We start from the raw sequence: 21,191 nt of genomic DNA, 5'->3' as shown, positions 1-21,191 counted from the left end.
TATACAGTGACAGACCTGTACCCACCAGTACTGTACCCCAGTGTTATACAGTGACAGACCTGTACCCACCTGTACTGTACCCCAGTGTTATACAGTGACAGACCTGTACCCACCAATACTGTACCCCAGTGTTATACAGTGACACACCTGTACCCACCTGTACTGTACCCCAGTGTTATACAGTGACAGACCTGTACCCACCAGTACTGTACCCCAGTGTTATACAGTGACAGACCTGTACCCACCTGTACTGTACCCCAGTATTATACAGTGACAGACCTGTACCCACCAGTACTGTACCTCAGTGTTATACAGTGACAGACCTGTACCCACCAGTACTGTACCCCAGTGTTATACAGTGACAGAACTGTACCCACCAGTACTGTACCCCAGTGTTATACAGTGACAGAACTGTACCCACTTGTACTGTACCCCAGTGTTATACAGTGACAAACCTGTACCCACCAGTACTGTACCCCAGTGTTATACAGTGACAGACCTGTACCCACCAGTACTGTACCTCAGTTTTTTACAGTAACAGACCTGTACCCACCAGTACTGTACCCCAGTGTTATACAGTGACAAACCTGTACCCACCAGTACTGTACCCCAGTGTTATACAGTGACAGACCTGTACCCACCAGTACTGTACCCCAGTGTTATACAGTGACAGACCTGTACCCACCAGTACTGTATCCCAGTGTTATACAGTGACAGACCTGTACCCACCAGTACTGTACCCCAGTGTTATACAGTGACAGACCTGTACCCACCAGTACTGTACTCCAGTGTTATACAGTGACAGACCTGTACCCACCAGTACTGTACCCCAGTTATACAGCGACAGACCAGTACCCACCAGTATTGTACCCCAGTGTTATACAGCGACAGACCTGTACCCACCAGTACAGTACCCCAGTGTTATACAGTGACAGACCTATACCCACCAGTACTGTACCCCAGTGTTGTACAGTGACAGACCTGTACTCACCAGTACTGTACCCCAGTGTTATATAGTGACAGACATGTACCCACCAGTACTGTACCCCAGTGTTATATAGTGACAGACATGTACCCACCAGTACTGTACCCCAGTTATACAGCGACAGACCAGTACCCACCAGTACTGTACCCCAGTGTTATACAGCGACAGACCTGTACCCACCAGTACAGTACCCCAGTGTTATACAGTGACAGACCTGTACCCACCAGTACTGTACCCCAGTTATACAGTGACAGACCTGTACCCGCCAGTATTGTACCCCAGTATTATACAGTGACAGACCTGTACCCACCAGTACTGTACCCCAGTGTTATACAGTGACAGACCTGTACCCACCAGTACTGTACCCCAGTGTTGTACAGTGACAGACCTGTACTCACCAGTACTGTACCCCAGTGTTATATAGTGACAGACATGTACCCACCAGTACTGTACTCCAGTGTTATAGAGTGACAGACCTACCCTGCCTTTGTTAAGCCCTCTGTCCAGCTTTGACCGTGACAAATCGTGGTGCCCTATGGCCTGAGGGAGGCAAGTCCAAAGAATGGGTGATGCTCAGATCCGTCTCGCATTGGCGACTTGGGAATTTCAATGTCCGAGAACCAGAAGTAGGTTCCTGTTCACCTTGTGTCGCCCCTGGGGCCAGAGTGATGACTATCAGACACTCAGGCCCTGCGGAGATGTTACAGCTGACTGTTAACAAGCCTGTGGATTGTAGAGCTCAATGGGCTACAAATTGGTGAGGGCCCATTTGTGGGCAGATAGCCGAGGCCACACACGGTATCCTACCCCAACCGCCGGCCCGGTGCTCACCTACCATTGGGTCTTGGGCCTCACTTCAATCATTTGGGCCAGCTGCCAGCACCGTCGCGCGGCATGTTTGCTCCCAGATTTGTCTCTCGTTGTGCCGATCTTACACCCGTAAAATGGGTCCTACCTCTAATCCAAAGCATCAAGTGGAAGAAAGGAGTTTCAATCGAATCATAAATGATCGATTTAGTTCCACAAAATCATAGAATCTTATGGAAGGAGGCCATTTGGCCCCTTGAGCCTGCTCCGTCATTCAATAAGATCATGGCTGATCTTCGACCTTAACTCCACTCTCCCGCCCAATCCCCATATCCCTCGATTCCCCGAGAGTCCTAAAATCTATCGATCTCAGCCTTGAATATACTCAAGGACTGAGCCTTCACAACTTCTGGGGAGAGAATTCCAACGATTCACCACCCTCTGAGTGAGAAAATTCCTCAGTCCTAAAATGGCCGGTCCCTTATCTTGATTTAAAATTCCTGTGATATAACGGGTAAATACTCTAGCCAATGTGGAGCTGAGCTGTGACAGGCAAGGAGGTGTCACATGTGGCTGGCAGATTAGTGCTGCGTCAGTTGATCTCGGGGGTGTTGGGGATGGGGTAGAGTTGTCCTCAGGACCTCTGAGCTCAAGAGGGCAATATCAGCCAGGTGTGCTGCCCTTGGTTACCCTGCAGTGACCCTTGCTGGAAAGGGCGTGTGGGTGGTGAGGGGGTCCAGGATGGGGGTCCGCCGTGATGTCCTCTCAGGGGCGGTCAGCTCATGGATGGACAGCGCCTCAGTTGACCGATAAAGAAAAGCCCCTTGGGGTCGGACAGCAGGTGAATCTGTGGAACAGCAACGACCAGAGAGGAAGGAAAACCAGCTTGTGCCGTGCCACTCTAATCCTTCATCATCATCATAGGCAGTCCCTCGGAATCGAGGAAGACTTGCTTCCACTCCTGAAGTTCTTTGGCGGCTGAACAGTCCAATACCAGAGCCACAGACTCTCTCACAGGTGGGAGAGACAGAGGGTGAAGGAAAGGGTGGGTGGGGAGTCTGGTTTGCCGCACGCTCCTTCCGCTGCCTGCGCTTGGTTTCTGCATGCTCTCGGCGATGAGACTCGAGGTGCTCAGCACCCTCCCGGGTGCACTTCCTCCACTTAGGGCGGTCTTTGGCCAGGGACTCCCAGGTGTCAGTGGGGATGTTGCACTTTATCAGGGAGGCTTTGAGGGTATTCTTAAAACATTTCCGCTGCCCACCTTTGGCTCGTTTGCTGTGAAGGAGCTCCGCATAGAGCGCTTGCTTTGGGAGTCTCGTGTCTGGCATGCAAACTATGTGACCTGCCCAGCGGAGCTGATCGAGTGTGGTCAGCGCTTCAATGTTGGGAATGTTGGCCTGGTCGAGGACACTGATGTTGGTGCGTCTGTCCTCCCAGGGGATTTGCAGGATCTTGCGGAGACGGGGCACAGCGGACATCCTTCAACACCCAGCATAACCATGGACCCGAGAAAAAAAGACTTGCATTTCTGTAGCGCCTTTCACAACCACCGGACGTCTCAAAGCACTTCACAGTCAATGAAGTACCTTTGTTGTAATGTTGGAAATGCGGCAGCCAATTTGCGCACAGCAAGCTCCCACACACAGCAATGTGATAATGACCAGATAATCTGTATTTCATTACGTTGGTTGAGGGATAAATATTGGCCCCAGGACACCGGGTAGAATTCCCCTGCTCTTCTTCGAAATAGTGCCATGGGATCTTTAACATCTGTCTGAGCGAGCAGACAGGGCCTCAGTTTAACGACTCATCTGAAATACGACCTTTCCGACAGTGCAGCACTCCCTCAGTACTGCCCCTCCGACAGTGCGGTGCTCCCTCAGTACTGCCCCTCCGACAGTGCGCCGTTCCCTCAGTACTGCCCCTCCGACAGTGCGGTGCTCCCTCAGTACTGCCCCTCCAATAGTGCGGCGCTCCCTCAGTACTGCCCCTCCGACAGTGCGGCACTCCCTCAGTACTGTCCCTCCGACAGTGCGGCACTCCCTCAGTACTGCCCCTCCGACATTGCGGCGCTCCCTCAGTACTGCCCCTCCGACAGTGCGGCGCTCCCTCAGTACTGCCCCTCCGACAGTGCGGCACTCCCTCAGTACTGCCCCTCCGACAGTGCGGCGCTCTCTCAGTACTGACCCTCCGACAGTGCGGCACTCCCTCAGTACTGCCCCTCCAACAGTGCGGCGCTCTCTCAGTACTGCCCCTCCGACAGTGCAGCGCTCCCTCAGTACTGCCCCTCCGACAGTGCGGCGCTCCCTCAGTACTGACCCTCCGACAGTGCGGCACTCCCTCAGTACTGCCCCTCCGACAGTGCGGCGCTCCCTCAGTACTGCCCCTCCGACAGTGCGACGCTCCCTCAGTACTGCCCCTCCGACAGTGCGGTGCTCCCTCAGTACTGACCCTCCGACAGTGCAGCGCTCCCTCAGTATTGCACTGGGAGTGTCAACCTAGATTTATGTGCTCAAGTCCCTGGAGTGGGACTTAAACCCACAACCTTCTGACTCAGAAGCGAGAGAGAGAGTGCTGCCCACTGAGCCACGGCTGACACACCTTATCTAAGCTAAAGGTTTAGCAGAAAAGAATAAGATGGAAAACCTGTTCTTGGTTAAAAAACAACCTGGGTTTCACACCAGGACGGGCAGACTGAGCCCAGGAAAGGGTTAAGGCGGCACATCACACGTCGGTTCGGGGTTTGAGTGACAGGTCGCGAGGAACGGAGTCTTTAAACCCACTTTGTCATTAATTGATTGATGTCACTCCTCAACATGTGTCACATTCCGTTACGGTTGATGGACAGGGAAGCCTGGTGCTGGGGAACAAGGCATGTAAAATTGATGATAATCTGGGAAAGGGATGGAGGGGAAAGGCAACATCTTGTGCTCGTCTGTCCCCACAGAGGATCCAGCAAAGCTGCATATGCACAGTGCCAATCAAGCAAGCCTGGAGCTTTCTCCTGATAATGAAGAATGGACACACGGGTGGAAGGCAGGCATCAAGGAGAGGAAATAGAGCTGATGAGACAATTTGTCAGATAATAGAAGTTTTGAGTATGCTAATATATCTGCCTTAAGGACATAATTGCAGTTTGCCTAACTAAATCTAGTTAACCCATTAATGGCTTGGCAGTAATATTGGTGAATACGGCCATGGCTCCCTGCCACGTTCCTCTTCTCCCTGTCTCTCCCCGTGCTTCTAAACCCCTTCCGACAAGCTCGCCGTCTCCCCGTATCCTCATGCTAAAGAAAGAAAGACTTAGATTTATATAGCGCCTTTCACGACCACCAATTTACAGCCAATGAAGTACTTTTGGAGTGCAGTTACTGTTGTAATGTGGGTAACGCAGCAGCCAATTTGCGCACAGCAAGCTCCCACACACAGCAATGTGATAATGACCAGATAATCTGTTTTAGTGATGTTGATTGAGGGAAAATATTGGCCCCAGGACACCGGGGAGAACTCCCCTGCTCTTCTTCAAAATAGTACCATGGGATCTTTTACCTCCACCTGAGAGAGCAGACGGGGCCTCGGTTTAACGTCTCATCCAAAAGACGGCACCTCCGACAGTCTCTGGAATCAAGACTCCCCGATTATAACTCATTCTTCACCCCCGTACCTCACGGCTGCACTCTCGGTCCATCAGCCCCTAGGGTTTTCAAACCCCGGCTTGGTGCCAACTCATCACAGCTTCCTGATTGCCCCATCTCTGATCCCACGCTCTCTGACCTCACTGGCATCCTGTGCTATAGGGTAAGGCTCCTCACCTGGGTTTCAGCCAATCAATCCAGCAATCAAAGATACCAATATAGCAACAGCCATGTGATTGCTTACATCCCCAAACCAGTAACATCTATGTATTAACCTCGCCAAGGCTTCTTCACACCCTGTCTGGTGTAAAAATAAAATGGGGAAGGTGGCTGAACCGTGGCTAACAAGGGAATTTAGGGATAGTGTTAAATCCAAGGAAAGGCATATAAATTGGCCAGAAAAAGCAGCAAACCTGAGGACTGGGAGAAATTTAGAATTCAGCAGAGGATGACAAAGGGTTTAATTAGGAGAGGGAAAATGGAATATGAGAATAAGCTTGCAGGGAACATAAAAACTGACAGCAAAAGCTTCTATAGATATGTGAAGAGAAAAAGATTAGTGAAGACAAATGTAGGTCCCTTACAGTCAGAATCAGGTGAATTTATAATGGGGAACAAAGAAATGGCAGACCAATTGAACAAATACTTTGGTTCTGTCTTCACTGAGGAAGACACAAATAACCTTCCAGAAATACTAGGGGACCGAGGGTCTAGCGAGAAGGAGGAGCTGAAGGAATTCCTTATTAGTCAAGAAATTGTGTTCGGGAAATTGATGAGATTGAAGGCTGATAAATCCCCAGGGCCTGATAGTACTGCATCCCAGAGTACTTAAGGAAGTGGCCCTAGAAATAGTGGATGCATTGGTGATCATTTTCCAACAGTCTATCGACTCTGGATCAGTTTCTATGGACTGGAGGGTAGCTAATGTAACACCACAGTTTAAAAAAGGAGGGAGAGAGAAAATAGGGAATTATAGACCGGTCAGCCTGACATCGATGGTGGGGAAAATGTTGGAATCAATTATTAAAGATGTAATAGCAGTGCATTTGGAAAGCAGTGACAGGATCGGTTCAAGTCAGCATGGGTTTATGAAAGGGAAATCATGCTTGACAAATCTTCTAGAATTTTTTGAGGATGTAACTAGTAGAGTTGACAAGGGGGAGCCAGTGGATGTGGTGTATTTAGACTTTCAAAAGGCTTTTGACAAAGTCCCACACAAGAGATTGATGTGCAAAATTAAAGCACATGGTATTGGGGGTAATGTACTGAACATGGATAGAGAACTGGTTGGCAGACAGAAAGCAAAGAATCGGAATAAACGGGTCCTTTTCAGAATGGCAGGCAGTGACTAGTGAGATACCGCAAGGTTCAGTGCTGGGACCCCAGCTATTTACAATATACATTAATGGTTGAGACGAAGGAATTGAATATAATATCACCAAATTTGCAGATGACACTAAGCTGGGTGGCAGTATGAGCTGTGAGGAGGTTGCAGGGTGACTTGGACAGGTTAGGTGAGTGGGCAAATGCATGGCAGATGCAGTATAATGTAGATAAATGTGAGGTTATCCACTTTGGTAGTAAAAACAGGAAGGCTGATTATTATCTGAATGGTGACAGATTAGTAAAGGGGGAGGTGCAACGAGACCTGGGTGTCATGGTACATCAGTCACTGAAATTTGGCATACAGGTACAGCAGGCAGTGAAGGCAAATGGCATGTTGGCCTTCATAGCGAGAGGATTTGAGTATAGGAGCAGAGAGGTGTTACTGCAGTTGTACAGGGCCTTGGTGAGACCTCACCTGGAATATTGTGTTCAGTTTTGGTCGCCTAATCTGAGGAAGGACATTCTTGCTATTGAGGGAGTGCAGCGAAGGTTCACCAGACTGATTTCCAGGATGGCAGGACTGACATATGAAGAAAGACTGGATCAACTAGGCTTATATTCACTGGAATTTAGAAGAATGAGAGGGGATCTCATAGAAACATATAAAATTCTGACGGGATTGGACAGGTTAGATGCAGGAAGAATGTTCCCGATGTTGGGGAAGTCCAGAACCAGGGATCACAGTCTAAGGATAAGGGGTAAGCCATTTAGGACCGAGATGAGGAGAAACTTCTTCACTCAGAGAGTGGTGAACCTGTGGAATTCTCTACCACAGAAAGTTGTTGAGGCCAGTTCATTAGATATATTCAAAAGGGAGTTAGATGTGGCCCTTATGGCTAAAGGGATCAAGGGGTAGGGAGAGAAAGCAGGAATGGGGTACTGAAGTTGCATGATCAGCCACAATCAAATTGAATGGTGGTGCCGGCTCGAGGGGCCGAATGGCCGACTCCTGCACCTACTTTCATTTCTATGTTTCTAAGGGGAGTGCAAATCTTCAACTCTCTCCCCAAAAAGCTGTTGAGAGTCGTCCAATGTCAGCCGTGGTTCAGTGGGCAGCACTCTTGCCTCAGAATATTGTGGGTTCAAGTCCAGGGAATTGAGTACAAAATCTATGCTGACACTCCAGTGCAATGCTGAGGGAGTGCTGCACTGTCAGAGGTGCTGTTTTTCAGATGAGATGTTAAACATCTGCTTCTCAGGTGGATGTAAAAGAAGAGCAGGGGAGTTATCCCCGGTGTCCTGGGGCCAATATTTATCCCTCAACCAACATCACTAAAACAGATTATCCAGTCATTATCTGTATTGGCTGCCGTGTTTCCCACATTACAACAGTGGCTACACTTCAAAAGTACTTCATTGGCTGTAAAGCGCTTTGAGACGTCCGGTGGTTGTGAAAGAAAGAAAAAGGCAGATTTGCATTTCTATAGCACCTTTCACGACCACCGGACGTCTGAAAACACTTTACAGCCAATGAAGTACTTTTGGAGTGTAGTCACTTTTGTAATGTGGGAAACACAGCAGCCAATTTGCACACAGCAAACTCCCACACACAGCAATGTGATAATGACCAGATAATTTGTTTTCGTGATGTTGATTGAGGGATAAATATTGGCCCCAGGACACCGGGGTGAACTTTCCTGCTCTTCTTCGAAATTGTGCCGTGGGATCTTTTACGTCCACCTGAATGCTAAACTTTCTTTTTCTATGTTCCACAGCATGAGGTCCACAATTCCAATTATTATATAAAACTGTTTCTGATTAGGAACATAGAACAGGAGGAGGCCATTCAGCCCCTCAAGTCTGTTCCGCTATTCATCGAGATCATGGCTGGTCTATACCTTAACATCCCTGACCCACCTTGGTTCCGTAACCTTTAATACCCTTGCCTAACAAAGATCTATCAGTCACAGTTTTAACATTTTCAATTGACCCCCCGGCCTCAACAGCTTTTTGGGGGAGAGAGTTCCAGATTCCCACTGCCCTTTGTGTGAAGAAGTGCTCCCTGACATCACCCTGAACGGCCTGGCTCCAATTTTAATGTTCTGCCCCTTGTTCTGGACTGCCCCCACCAGAGGGAATAGTTTCTCTCGATCTACTCCATCGACTCCTTTAATCATCGTAAACACCTCGATCAGATCATCCCTTAATCCTTCAACATCAAGAAATACAAGCCTTGTTAATGCAAACTGTCCTTAAAATTTAACCATTTAGCAGGAACCCTGGCTGATTTCCCCTTTCTCTCTAACCCAGGGGTCACTGGGCAGTGATCAGGAGCAGGAACCCTGGCTGATTTCCCCTTTCTCTCTAACCCAGGGGTCACTGGGCAGTGATCAGGAGCAGGAACCCTGGCTGATTTCCCCTTTCTCTCTAACCCAGGGGTCACTGGGCAGTGATCAGGAGCAGGAACCCTGGCTGATTTCCCCTTTCTCTCTCACCCAGGAGTCACTGGGAAGTGATCAGGAGCAGGAACCCTGGCTGATTTCCCCGCTTTCTCTAACCCAGGGGTCACTGGGCAGTGATCAGGAGCAGGAACCCTGGCTGATTTCCCCTCTCTCTAACCCAGTGCTTTACTGGAAAGTGGCCAGGAGCAGGAACCCTGGCTGATTTCCCCTCTCTCTAACCCAGTGCTTTACTGGAAAGTGGCCAGGAGCAGGAACCCTGGCTGATTTCCCCTCACTCCCTAGCCCAGGCATCACTGGGCAGTGATCAGGAGCAGGAACACTGGCTGATTTCCAACTCTCTCTAACCCAGGGTCACTGGGCAGTGATCAGGAGCAGGAACACTGGCTGATTTCCCCTCCCGCTCTAACCCAGGGGTCACTGGGCAGTGATCAGGAGCAGGAACCCTGGCTGCTTTCCCTTCTCTCTAACGCAGGGGTCACTGGGCAGTGACTAGGACCAGGAACCCAGGTTGATTCCCACTCTCTCCCTAGCCCAGGAGCTGTGCGGACAATTGAAGAGCTGAACTGCTGTAACTGCAGAGACTGGCTCCGTCAGCACTGGGTGGAAATGAGCCCTGGGATATGTGCATGGTGTGGCTGAGGGAGTGACATGGTTTATACCCAGGAATGATGCAACGGATTACAATTGTGACTTAATCACCATGTAATTATTGAATCATAAACCATTATAAATATTCGGCAATATATATTATCGTTAATCATTCTTCAGCTGAACACAGAAGATGCAATGTCATCGCAACCCAATTAAATACAGACATCATGTGACATATTGAAAATCACTACTGTTTTAAAATTAATTTTTGTTAAATATTTCAGTTCTGAAAATGACCCTATTTGTATTTCATCGATGCTAACCTAATGGTTCGTTAAATGTTCATGAGCTCCATTTGCAAGTTATTATGTCCATCTTGAGGTGTCTAATCTCGGCTGCCTTCCAGCATTGCACAACCACCGATCTTCCAAAACACGGCAATTCTTCCACCTCTTTCATTACTTCCTTTCCCATTGTCCCCTCCCTCTACTCTCACCACAGCCTGAATATTCCGCAGTTTCGGAGACGGGAGACACATGTGTGCGTCCAATACAAGGGGCCATCAATTTAACACTCTCACTAAGGGAGAGAATTGCAGAAATGGCTTTACACAGAGCGTCTTTGCATCATGGTGTGTTTCACCACCGGTAATGCTTGAGGCAGGATCAAGGGGTATGGCGAGAAAGCAGGAATGGGGTACTGAAGTTGCATGTTCAGCCATGAACTCATTGAATGATGGTGCAGACTCGAAGGGCCAAATGGCCTACTCCTGCACCTATTTTCTATGTTTCTATCAAACAGTGGATCTTTCAAAGGAAGGTTGGATAAATATTTGAAGCAGAGGAAGATACAGGGCTATGGGGAGGGAGCGGGGCAGTGGGATTAGTTTGGGGATTGATACAGGGCTATGGGGAGAGAGCGGGGCAGTGCGATTAGTTTGGGGATTGATACAGGGCTATGGGGAGAGAGCGGGGCAGTGCGATTAGTTTGGGGATTGATACAGGGCTATGGTGAGAGAGCGGGGCAGTGGGATTAGTTTGGGGATTGATACAGGGCTATGGGGAGAGAGTGGGGCAGTGGGATTAGTTTGGGGATTGATACAGGGCTATGGGGAGGGAGCGGGGCAGTGGGATTAGTTTGGGGATTGATACAGGACTATGGGGAGAGAGCGGGGCAGTGGGATTAGTTTGGAGATCGATACAGGGCTATGGGGAAAGAGCGGGGCAGTGGGATTAGTTTGGGGATTGATACAGGGCTATGGGGAGGGAGCGGGGCAGTGGGATTAGTTTGGGATTGATACAGGGCTATGGGGAGGGAGCTGGGCAGTGCGATTAGTTTGGGGATTGATACAGGGCTATGGGGAGAGAGTGGGACAGTGGGATTAGTTTGGGGATTGATACAGGGCTATGGGGAGGGAGCGGGGCAGTGGGATTAGTTTGGGGATTGATACAGGACTATGGGGAGGGAGCTGGGCAGTGGGATTAGTTTGGGGATTGATACAGGGCTACGGGGAGGGAGCGGGGCAGTGGGATTAGTTTGGGGATTGATACAGGACTATGGGGAGGGAGCTGGGCAGTGGGCTAGCTTGGAGCCAGCACAGACTCGATGGGTGAGTGGCCTCCTTCTGTGCTACAAACCTCTATGGCAAGTGAAAAAGTGAATCGAGGGATAGGGCAGAGGCGAATCCCCGACTGAGTGATGACGAGAGAGTTGAGACTGAAACTGGTGTCACAATTGGTTCCACATGGTGATGTTATGTGACCTTCAATCTATCTGAGGGTGAAGGTCTTCTCTTATTTTGCTGTAAGGGTCCTTCAAAAATGAGTATGCGAAAAATTTCACCCGAGGGACTGCATAAAATGCTTTAATTTAAATCATGGTGCTTGCCCTTCAAAAACACGGATTGGGAAATGGGAACATCACACTGAGAGGGAGAACTTGGCCTGCCTTATACCTCCTGTTAGTGCCTGTGGAGGGCAGTAACAGGCCATCAACTGCTTACCCACCGGACACGGAAAAATCACCGACACCCGCGAACCTCACTGGCGCTTTTGTGCTGGCGCTAACACTTACCGCCTCGTTCTCTTGCGCCCCATAGATCGTGGCGCTGTCTGGTGTGCAGCGCCCCATTACTGCCCCAGACGTGATATTCGCTTCTGCCCCTGCAGCATCGCCGGGCATTAACAGTGGTAGCTGCAAATTAAACGAATCCCAGTGCCCCGCTCGCTCCCCATAGTCCTGTATCAATCCCCAAACTAATCCCACTGCCCCCCTCTCTTCCCATAGCTCTGTATCAATCCCCAAACTAATCCCACTGCCCTGCTCTCTCCCCATAATCCTGTATCAATCCCCAAACTAATCCCACTGCCCCGCTCTCTCCCCATAGCCCTGTATCAATCCCCAAACTAATCCCACTGCCCCGCTCTCTCTCCATAGCCCTGTATTAATCCCAAACTAATCCCACTGTCCCCTCTCTCCCCATAGTCCTGTATCAATCCCAAACTAATCCCACTGTCCCCTCTCTCCCCATAGCCCTGTATCTTCCTCTGCTTCAAATATTTATCCAATATTATTTTGAACGATCCACTGTTCCCTGCCTCAACCACTCCCGGTGGCAAAACATTCCATGATCTGAGAACATTCTGTAGAAAGACATTTCCCCAAATCTCTCCCTTTGAGGTTGGGACAGTGTAGAGGGAGCTTTACTCTTTATCTAACCCCATGCTGTACCTGCCCTGGGAGTGTTTGGTAGGACATTCGATGGAAATGGTAAGTCCATCAATTGTGATGCACCCAGAGGGTGGGTGAGGATCAGGAACTCACTGCCTGAGAGGGTGGTAGAGGCAGAAACCCTCATCTCATTTAAAAAGTACCTGGCTGTGCACTTGAAGTGCTGTAACCTGTAGGGCTACAGACCGAGAGCTGGAAAGTGGGACTAGGCTGGATAGCTCTTTGTCGGCCGGCGTGGATACGATGGGCCGAATGGCCTCCTTCCGTGGTGTAAATTTCTATGATTCTGTGAGTGAAAACCCAGAAGAGACATAAGCTCTCAGATTTATCCAGTGTCTGCCTTGCATTTGAGACAAATTCTGAAGAATCATCAAGTTAAGTGACTCGAAGCGCAGTAAGTAAATACTTTGTTCCCCCGATGCGTGTATTGTATTTTTTTTGTTTTTGAAAATCCTTGCTCGCAGCAGTTTATGAAAAGCTCTGCAGGGGGCCCGGGTAGCATTGACACCTCTGGCTGGGTCGTGACAGAGGTGATTATACAGTCGAGGCTAATGATTACCATACTGCTTTGTGATACAATGCAACCATTATCATAAAAAGTGGATTAAGAAAACCTCCCAAACCCATCTCCTATTGATCCCTGGATGGTCCTGCCTGCCTTAAGTCACAACAGAACCTATTCTGCATCATTGTTCCCCCGGGAGGCAGCGCGGCAGCCAATCACACGGCCAATCGATGGGACAGATGCACCAAACTGAAATGTGAATCACCGCACTGATCGCTTAAAGATGTCCTGTTGTGAGACTGGGGAGGGAGGGAGGAATCATAGAATCATAGACATTTACAGCACAGAAGGAGGCCTTTCGACAAAGAGCAATCCAGCCTAATCCCATTTTCCAGCTCTCGGTCCGTAGCCCTGTAGGTTACGGCACTTCAAGTGCACATCCAGGTACTTTTTAAATGTGGTGAGGGTTTCTGCCTCTACCACCCTTTCAGGCCGTGAGTTCCAGACCCCACCACCCTCTGGGTGAAGAAATTTCCCCTCAAATCCTCTCGAAACCTCCCCCCAATTACTTTAAATCTATGCCCCCCTGGTTTTTGACCCCTCTGCTAAGGGAAATAGGTCCTTCCTATCCACTTTATCCAGGCCCCTCATAATTTTATACACCTCCTCTGATCCAAAGAAAACAAACCCAGTCTATCCAATCTTTCCTCATAGCTCAAATTCTCCAGTCCAGGCAACATCCTTGTAAATCTCCTCTGTACCCGCTCCAGTGCAGTCACGTCCTTCCTATGACCAGACCTACACGCAGTACTCCAGCTGCGGCCTAACCAGTGTGAGAAGCGGTGAGATGTCGTGGCCACAAGTTGGAGCTGCATGGCAGGCTGAGTTATCTGGTCTTAGCTGACAGGTCTGATGAGCTACGGGAACTTGCCGCTGGTTTATCGGAGACCGGATGTTGGGGCACACAGACCGGCAACACCGAGCCACTAGGGTGGGGAGAGGTGGGGGAGAGATGGTGTGGAGAGGTGGGGGAGAGGTGGTAGGGAGGTGGGGGAGAGATGGGGAGGGGTGGGGGAGAAGTGAGGAGGTGGGGGAGAGATGGGGGAGGGGTGGGGGAGAGGTGAGGAGGTGCGGGAGAGATGGGGGAGGGGTTGGGGAGGGGTGAGGAGGTTTGGGAGAGATGGGGGAGGGGTGGGGGAGAGGTGAGGAGGTGGGGGAGGGGTGAGGAGGTGGGGGAGAGATGGGGAGGGTGGGAGAGAGGTGGGGAGGTGGGGGAGAGATGGGGAAGGGGAGGGGGCGAGGTGAGGAGGTAGGGTGAGGTGGGGGAGGGGTGGGGAGGTGGGGGAGAGGTGGGGAAGTGGGAGAGAGGTGGGGAATGGGTGGAGAGGATTGGGGAGGGGTGGGGAAAGGTGGGGGAGAGGTGTGGGAGGGGTGGGGGAGAGGTGGGGAGGTGGGGGAGGGGTGGGGAAGTGGGGGACAGGTGGGGGAGGGGTGGGGGAGAGGTGTGGGAGGGATGGGGAGGATGGGGGAGGGATGGGGAGGTGGGGTAGGGGTGGGGAAGTGGGGGACAGGTGGGGGAGGGATGGGGAGGTGGGGGAGCGGTGGGGAGTTGGGGGAGGGGTGGGGAGGTTGGGGAGGGGTGGGGGAGGGGTGGGGAAGGGGTGGGGAAGTGGGGGGCAGGTGGGGGAGGGATGGGGAGGTGGGGGAGTGGTGGTGGAGGAGTGGGGAAGTGGGGGACAGGTGGGGGAGGGATGGGGAGGATGGGGGAGAGGTGTGGGAGGGATGGGGAGGATGGGGGAGGGGTGGGGAGGTGGGCTAGGGGTGGGGAAGTGGGGGATAGGTGGGGGAGGGTGGGGAAGTGGGGGAGAGGTGGGGGAGGAGTGGGGAGGTGGGGGAGGGGTGGGGAAGTGGGGGACAGGTGGGGGAGGGGTGGGGGAGAGGTGTGGGAGGGATGGGGAGGATGGGGGAGGGGTGGGGAGGTGGGGTAGGGGTGGGGAAGTGGGGGACAGGTGGGGGAGGGGTGGGGAGGAGGGGTGGGGATGTGGGAGACAGGTGGGGGAGGGGTGGGGAGGTGGGGTAGGGGTGGGGAAGTGGGGGAGAGGTGGGGAGGGTGGGTGGGGAAGTGGGGGACAGGTGGGGGGGTGGTGGGGAGGTGGGGGAGGGGTGGGGAGGTGGGGGAGGGGTGGGGAGGTGAGGGAGGGGTGGGAAAGTGGGGGACAGGTGGGGGAGGGGTGGGGAGGTAGGGGAGCGGTGGGGAGGTGGGGGAGGGGTGGGGAGGTTGGGGAGGTGGGGGAGGGGTGGGGAGGTGGGGGAGCAGTGGGGAGGGGTGGGGAGGTGGGGGAGGGTGGGGGAGGGGTGGGGAGGTGGGAGAGGGGTGGGGAAGTGGCGGAGGGTGGGGGAGGGGTGGGGAGGTGGGGGAGGGTGGGGGAGGGGTAGGGAGGTGGGGGAGGGGTGGGGAAGTGGGGGACAGGTGGGGGAGGGATGGGGAGGGGTGGGGCGGTGCGGGAGCGGTGGGGAGGTGGGGGAGGGGTGGGGAGGTGGGGGAGCGGTGGGGGAGGGGTGGGGAAGGGGTGGGGAAGTGGGGGACAGGTGGGGGAGGGATGGGGAGGGGTGGGGAGGTGGGGGAGTGGTGGAGGGGTGGGGGAGAAGTGAGGAGGTGGGGGAGAGATGGGGGAGGGGTGGGGGAGAGGTGAGGAGGTGCAGGAGAGATGGGGGATGGGTCGGGGAGGGGTGAGGAGGTTTGGGAGAGATGGGGGAGGGGTGGGGGAGAGGTGAGGAGGTGGGGGAGGGGTGAGGAGGTGGGGGAGAGATGGGGAGGGTGGGAGAGAGGTGGGGAGGTGGGGGAGAGATGGGGGAGGGGAGGGGGCGAGGTGAGGAGGTAGGGTGAGGTGGGGGAGGGGTGGGGAGGTGGGGGAGAGGTGGGGAAGTGGGAGAGAGGTGGGGAATGGGTGGAGAGGATTGGGGAGGGGTGGGGAAAGGTGGGGGAGAGGTGTGGGAGGGGTGGGGGAGAGGTGGGGAGGTGGGGGAGGGGTGGAGAGGGGTGGGGGAGCATGGCATGGGGAGGGGTGGGGAAGTGGGGAGAGGTGTGGGAGGGATGGGGAAGTGGGGGAGAGGTGGGGAAGTGGGGGAGAGGTGGGGGAAGGGTGGGGAGGTGAGGGAGGAGTGAAGAGGGGGTGGGGGAGGGTGGGGGAGAAGTGGGGGATGGGTGGGGGAGAGGTGTGGGAGGCATGGGGAGTGGGGGAGGGGTGGGGAAGTGGTGGACAGGTGGGGGAGGGGTGGGGAGGTGGCAGGGAGGTGGGGTAGGGGTGGGGAGGGTGGGGGAGGGGGTGTGGAGGTGGGGGAGGGGTGGGGAGGGTGGGGGAGAGGTGGGGGAGGGGTGGGGAGGTGGGGGGAGGTGGGGTAGGGGTGGGGAAGTGGGGGAGAGGTGGGGGGGTGGGGAAGTGGGGGAGAGGTGGGGGAGGGATGGGGAGGATGGGGGAGAGGTGTGGGAGGGATGGGGAGGAGGGGTGGGGAGGTGGGGTAGGGGTGGGGGAAGTGGGGGATAGGTGGGGGAGGGTTGGGGAAGTGGGGGAGGTGGGGGAGGGGTGGGGGGAGGGGTGGGGATGTGGGGGACAGGTGGGGGAGGGGTGGGGGAGGGTGTGGGAGGATGGGGGAGGGGTGGGGAGGTGGGGTAGGGTGGGGAAGTGGGGGACAGGTGGGGGGAGGGTGGGGAGGAGGGGTGGGGATGTGGGAGACAGGTGGGGGAGGGGTGGGGAGGTGGGGTAGGGGTGGGGAAGTGGGGGAGGGTGGGTGAGGGTGGGGAAGTGGGGGAGAGGTGGGGGGGGTGGGTGGGGAGGTGGGGGAGGGGTGGGGAGGTGGGGCAGGGGTGGGGAGGGTGGGTGAGGGGTGAGGAGGTGGGGGGACAGGTGGGGGAGGGTTGGGGAGGTGGGGGAGGGGTGGGGAGGTGAGGGAGGGGTGGGCAAGTGGGGGACAGGTGGGGAGGGGTGGGAGGTAGGGGAGCGGTGGGGAGTTGGGGAGGGGTGGGGGAGGGGTGGGGAGGTGGGGAGGGGTGGGGGAGGGATGGGGAGGTGGGGGAGTGGTGGTGGAGGAGTGGGGAAGTGGGGGACAGGTGGGGAGGGATGGGGAGGATGGGGGGAGGTGTGGGAGGGATGGGGAGGATGGGGGAGGGGTGGGGAGGTGGGCTAGGGGTGGGGAGGTGGGGGATAGGTGGGGGAGGGTGGGAAGTGGGGGAGAGGTGGGGGAGGAGTGGGGAGGTGGGGAGGGGTGGGGAAGTGGGGGACAGGTGGGGGAGGGGTGGGGGAGAGGTGTGGGAGGGATGGGGAGGATGGGGGAGGGGTGGGGAGGTGGGGTAGAGGTGGGGAAGTGGGGACAGGTGGGGGAGGGGTGGGGAGGAGGGGTGGGGATGGTGGGAGACAGGTGGGGGAGGGGTGGGGAGGTGGGGTAGGGGTGGGGAAGTGGGGGACAGGTGGGGGGAGGGTGGGTGGGGAAGTGGGGGACAGGTGGGGGGGTGGTGGGGAGGTGGGGGAGGGGTGGGGAGGTGGGGGAGGGGTGGGGAGGTGAGGGAGGGGTGGGAAGTGGGGGACAGGTGGGGGAGGGGTGGGGAGGTAGGGGAGCGGTGGGGAGGTGGGGGAGGGGTGGGGAGGTTGGGGAGGTGGGGGAGGGGTGGGGAGGTGGGGGAGCAGTGGGGAGGGTGGGGAGGTGGGGGAGGGTGGGGGGAGGGGTGGGGAGGTGGGAGAGGGGTGGGGAAGTGGCGGAGGGTGGGGGAGGGGTGGGGAGGTGGGGGAGGGTGGGGGAGGGGTGGGGAGGTGGGGGAGGGGTGGGGAAGTGGGGGACAGGTGGGGGAGGGATGGGGAGGGGTGGGGAGGTGGGGGACAGGTGGGGGAGGGATGGGGAGGATGGGGGAGGGGTGGGGAGGTGGGGAGGTGGGGGAGGGGTGGGGAGGTGGGGGCGCAGTGGGGAGGGGTGGGGAGGTGGGGGAGGGGTGGGGAGGTAGGAGAGGGGTGGGGAAGTGGCGGAGGGTGGGGGAGGGGTGGGGAGGTGGGGGAGGGGTGGGAGGTGGGGGAGGGGTGGGGAAGTGGGGGGCAGGTGGGGGAGGGATGGGGAGGGGTGGGACGGTGCGGGAGCGGTGGGGAGGTGGGGGAGGGGTGGGGAGGTGGGGGAGCGGTGGGGAGGGTGGGGGAGGGGTGGGTAGGTGGGGGAGGGGTGGGGAGGGTGGGGGAGGGGTGGGGAGGTGGGGGAGGGGTGGGGAGGGTGGGGGAGTGGGGGAGGTGTGGGGAAGTGGGGGAGGGGTGGGGAGGTGGGGGAGGGATGGGGAGGAGGGGAAGGGGTGGGGAGGTGGGGGACAGGTGGGGAGGGATGGGGAGGAGTGGGGGAGGGTGGGGGAGGGGTGGGGAGGTAGGAGAGGGTGGGGAAGTGGCGGAGGGTGGGGAGGGGTGGGGAGGTGGGGGAGGGGTGGGGAGGTGGGGGAGGGGTGGGGAAGTGGGGGGCAGGTGGGGGAGGGATGGGGAGGGGTGGGGCGGTGCGGGAGCGGTGGGGAGGTGGGGGAGGGGTGGGGAGGTGGGGGAGCGGTGGGGAGGGTGGGGGAGGGGTGGGGAGGTGGGGGAGGGGTGGGGAGGTGGGGGAGGGGTGGGGAGGGTGGGGGAGGGGTGGGGAGGTGGGGGAGGGGTGGGGAGGGTGGGGGAGTGGGGGAGGTGTGGGGAAGTGGGGGAGGGTGGGGGAGGGGTGGGGAGATGGGGGGGATGGGGAGGAGGGGAAGGGGTGGGGAGGTGGGGGACAGGTGGGGAGGGATGGGGAGGAGTGGGGGAGGGTGGGGGAGGCGTGGGGGAGGTGGGGGGAGGGGTGGGGAGGTGGGGGAGGGGTGGGGAGGGTGGGGGAGGGTGGGGAGGTGGGGGAGGGGTGGGGAAGTGGGGGACAGGTGGGGGAGGGATGGGGAGGGTGGGAGGTGGGGGACAGGTGGGGGAGGGATGGGGAGGGGTGGGGAAGTGGGGGACAGGTGGGGAGGTGGGGGAGGGGTGGGGAGGTGGGGGAGGGGTGGGGGAAGTGGGGGAGGGGGGGGGAGGGGGTGGGGAGGTGGGGGAGGGGTGGGGAGGTGGGCGAGGGGTGGGGAGGTGGGGGAGGGGTGGGGAAGTGGGGGAGGGGTGGGGAGGTGTGGGGATGTGGGGGAGGGGTGGGGAGGGATGGGGAGGGTGGGGAGGAGTGGGGAAGTGGGGGACAGGTGGGGAGGTGGGGGAGGGGTGGGGAAGTGGGGGACAGGTGGGGGAGGGATGGGGAGGGTGGGGGAGGGGTGGGGAGGTGGGGGACAGGTGGGGAGGGATGGGGAGGAGTGGGGGAGGGTGGGGGAGGGGTGGGGAGGTGGGGGAGGGGTGGGGGAATGGGGGAGGGGTGGGGAAGTGGGGGAGGGTGGGGGAGGGATGGGGAGGAGGGTGGGGGAGGTGTGGGGAGGTGGGGGAGGGGTAGGGAAGTGGGGGACAGGTGGGGGAGGGATGGGGAGGGTGGGGGATGGGTGGGGAGGTGGAGGAGGGGTGGGGAGTGTGGGGGAATGGGGGAGGGGTGGGGAAGTGGGGGAGGGTGGGGGAGGGGTGGGGAGTTGGGGGAAGGGTGGGGAGGTGGGGGAGGGGTGGGGGAGGGGTGGGGAAGTGGTGGACTGGTGGGGGAGGAGTGGGGAGGTGGGGGAGGGTTGGGGAGGTGGGGGAGGGGTGGGGAGGTGGGGGAGGGGTGGGGAGGGTGGGGGAGGGGTGGGGAGGTGGGGGAGGGGTGGGGAGGGTGGGGGAGTGGGGGAGGTGTGGGGAAGTGGGGGAGGGTGGGGGAGGGGTGGGGAGGTGGGGGAAAGTGGGGGACAAGTGGGGGAGGGATGGGGAGGGTGGGGGAGGGATGGGGAGGAGGGGAAGGGGTGGGGAGGTGGGGGACAGGTGGGGAGGGATGGGGAGGAGTGGGGGAGGGTGGGGGAGGGGTGGGGAGGTGGGGGAGGGGTGGGGAGGTGGGGGAGGGGTGGGGAGGGTGGGGGAGGGGTGGGGAGGTGGGGGAGGGGTGGGGAGGTGGGGGAGGGGTGGGGATGTGGGGGGCAGGTGGGGGAGGGATGGGGAGGGGTGGGGCGGTGCGGGAGCGGTGGGGAGGTGGGGGAGGGGTGGGGAGGTGGGGGAGCGGTGGGGAGGGTGGGGGAGGGGTGGGGAGGTGGGGGAGGGGTGGGGAGGTGGGGGAGGGGTGGGGAGGTGGGGGAGCGGTGGGGAGGTGGGGAGGTGGGTAGGGGTGGGGAAGTGGGGGAGGGTGGGGGGGTGGGGAGGTGGGGGAGGTGTGGGGAAGGGGGGGACGGGTGGGGAGGTGGGGGAGGGGTGGGGAGGGTGGGGGAGGGGTGGGGAGGTGGGGGAGGGGTGGGGAAGTGGGGGAGGGTGGGGGAGCGGTGGGGAGGTGGGGGAGGGGTGGGGAGGGTGGGGAAGTGGGGGAGGGTGGGGGAGCGGTGGGGAAATGGGGGACAGGTGGGGAGGTGGGAGAGGGGTGGGGAGGTGGGGGAGGGGTGGGGAAGTGGGGGAGGGTGGGGGAGGGGTGGGGAGGTGTGGGAGGGATGGTGAAGTGGAGGACAGGTGGGGGAGGGATGGGGAGGGTGGGGGAGGTGTGGGGAGGTGGGGGAGGGGTGGGGAAGTGGGGGATAGGTGGGGGAGGGATGGGGAGGGTGGGGGAGGGGTGGGGAGGTGGAGGAGGGGTGGGGAGTGTGGGGGAATGGGGGAGGGGTGGGGAAGTGGGGATGGGTGGGGGAGGGGTGGGGAGGTGGGGGGAGGTAGGGGAGGTGGGGGAGGGGTGGGGAGTTGGGGGTGGGGTGGGGAGGTGGGGGAGGGGTGGGAAGGTGGGGGAGGGGTGGGGAAGTGGTGGACTGGTGGGGGAGGAGTGGGGAGGTGGGGGAGGGGTGGGGAGGGTGGGGGAGTGGGGGAGGGGTGGGGAAGTGGGGGAGGGTGGGGGAGGGGTGGGGAGGTGGGGGAGGGTAGGGGAAGGGAGGTGGGGGAGGGGTGGGGAAGTGGGGGACAGGTGGGGGAGGTGCGGGAGTGGTGGGGGAGTTGTGGGGAGGGTGAGGGAGGGGTGGGGAGATGGGGGAGGGATGGGGGAGGGTGGGGGAGGGGTGGGGAGCGGTGGGAAGTGGGGAGGGTGGCGGAGGGATGGGG

Source organism: Pristiophorus japonicus, chromosome 17, assembly GCF_044704955.1.
Source record: "Pristiophorus japonicus isolate sPriJap1 chromosome 17, sPriJap1.hap1, whole genome shotgun sequence".
In the NCBI taxonomy this organism is placed as follows: Eukaryota; Metazoa; Chordata; class Chondrichthyes; family Pristiophoridae; genus Pristiophorus; species Pristiophorus japonicus.
This window is presented reverse-complemented; position numbering follows the sequence as displayed.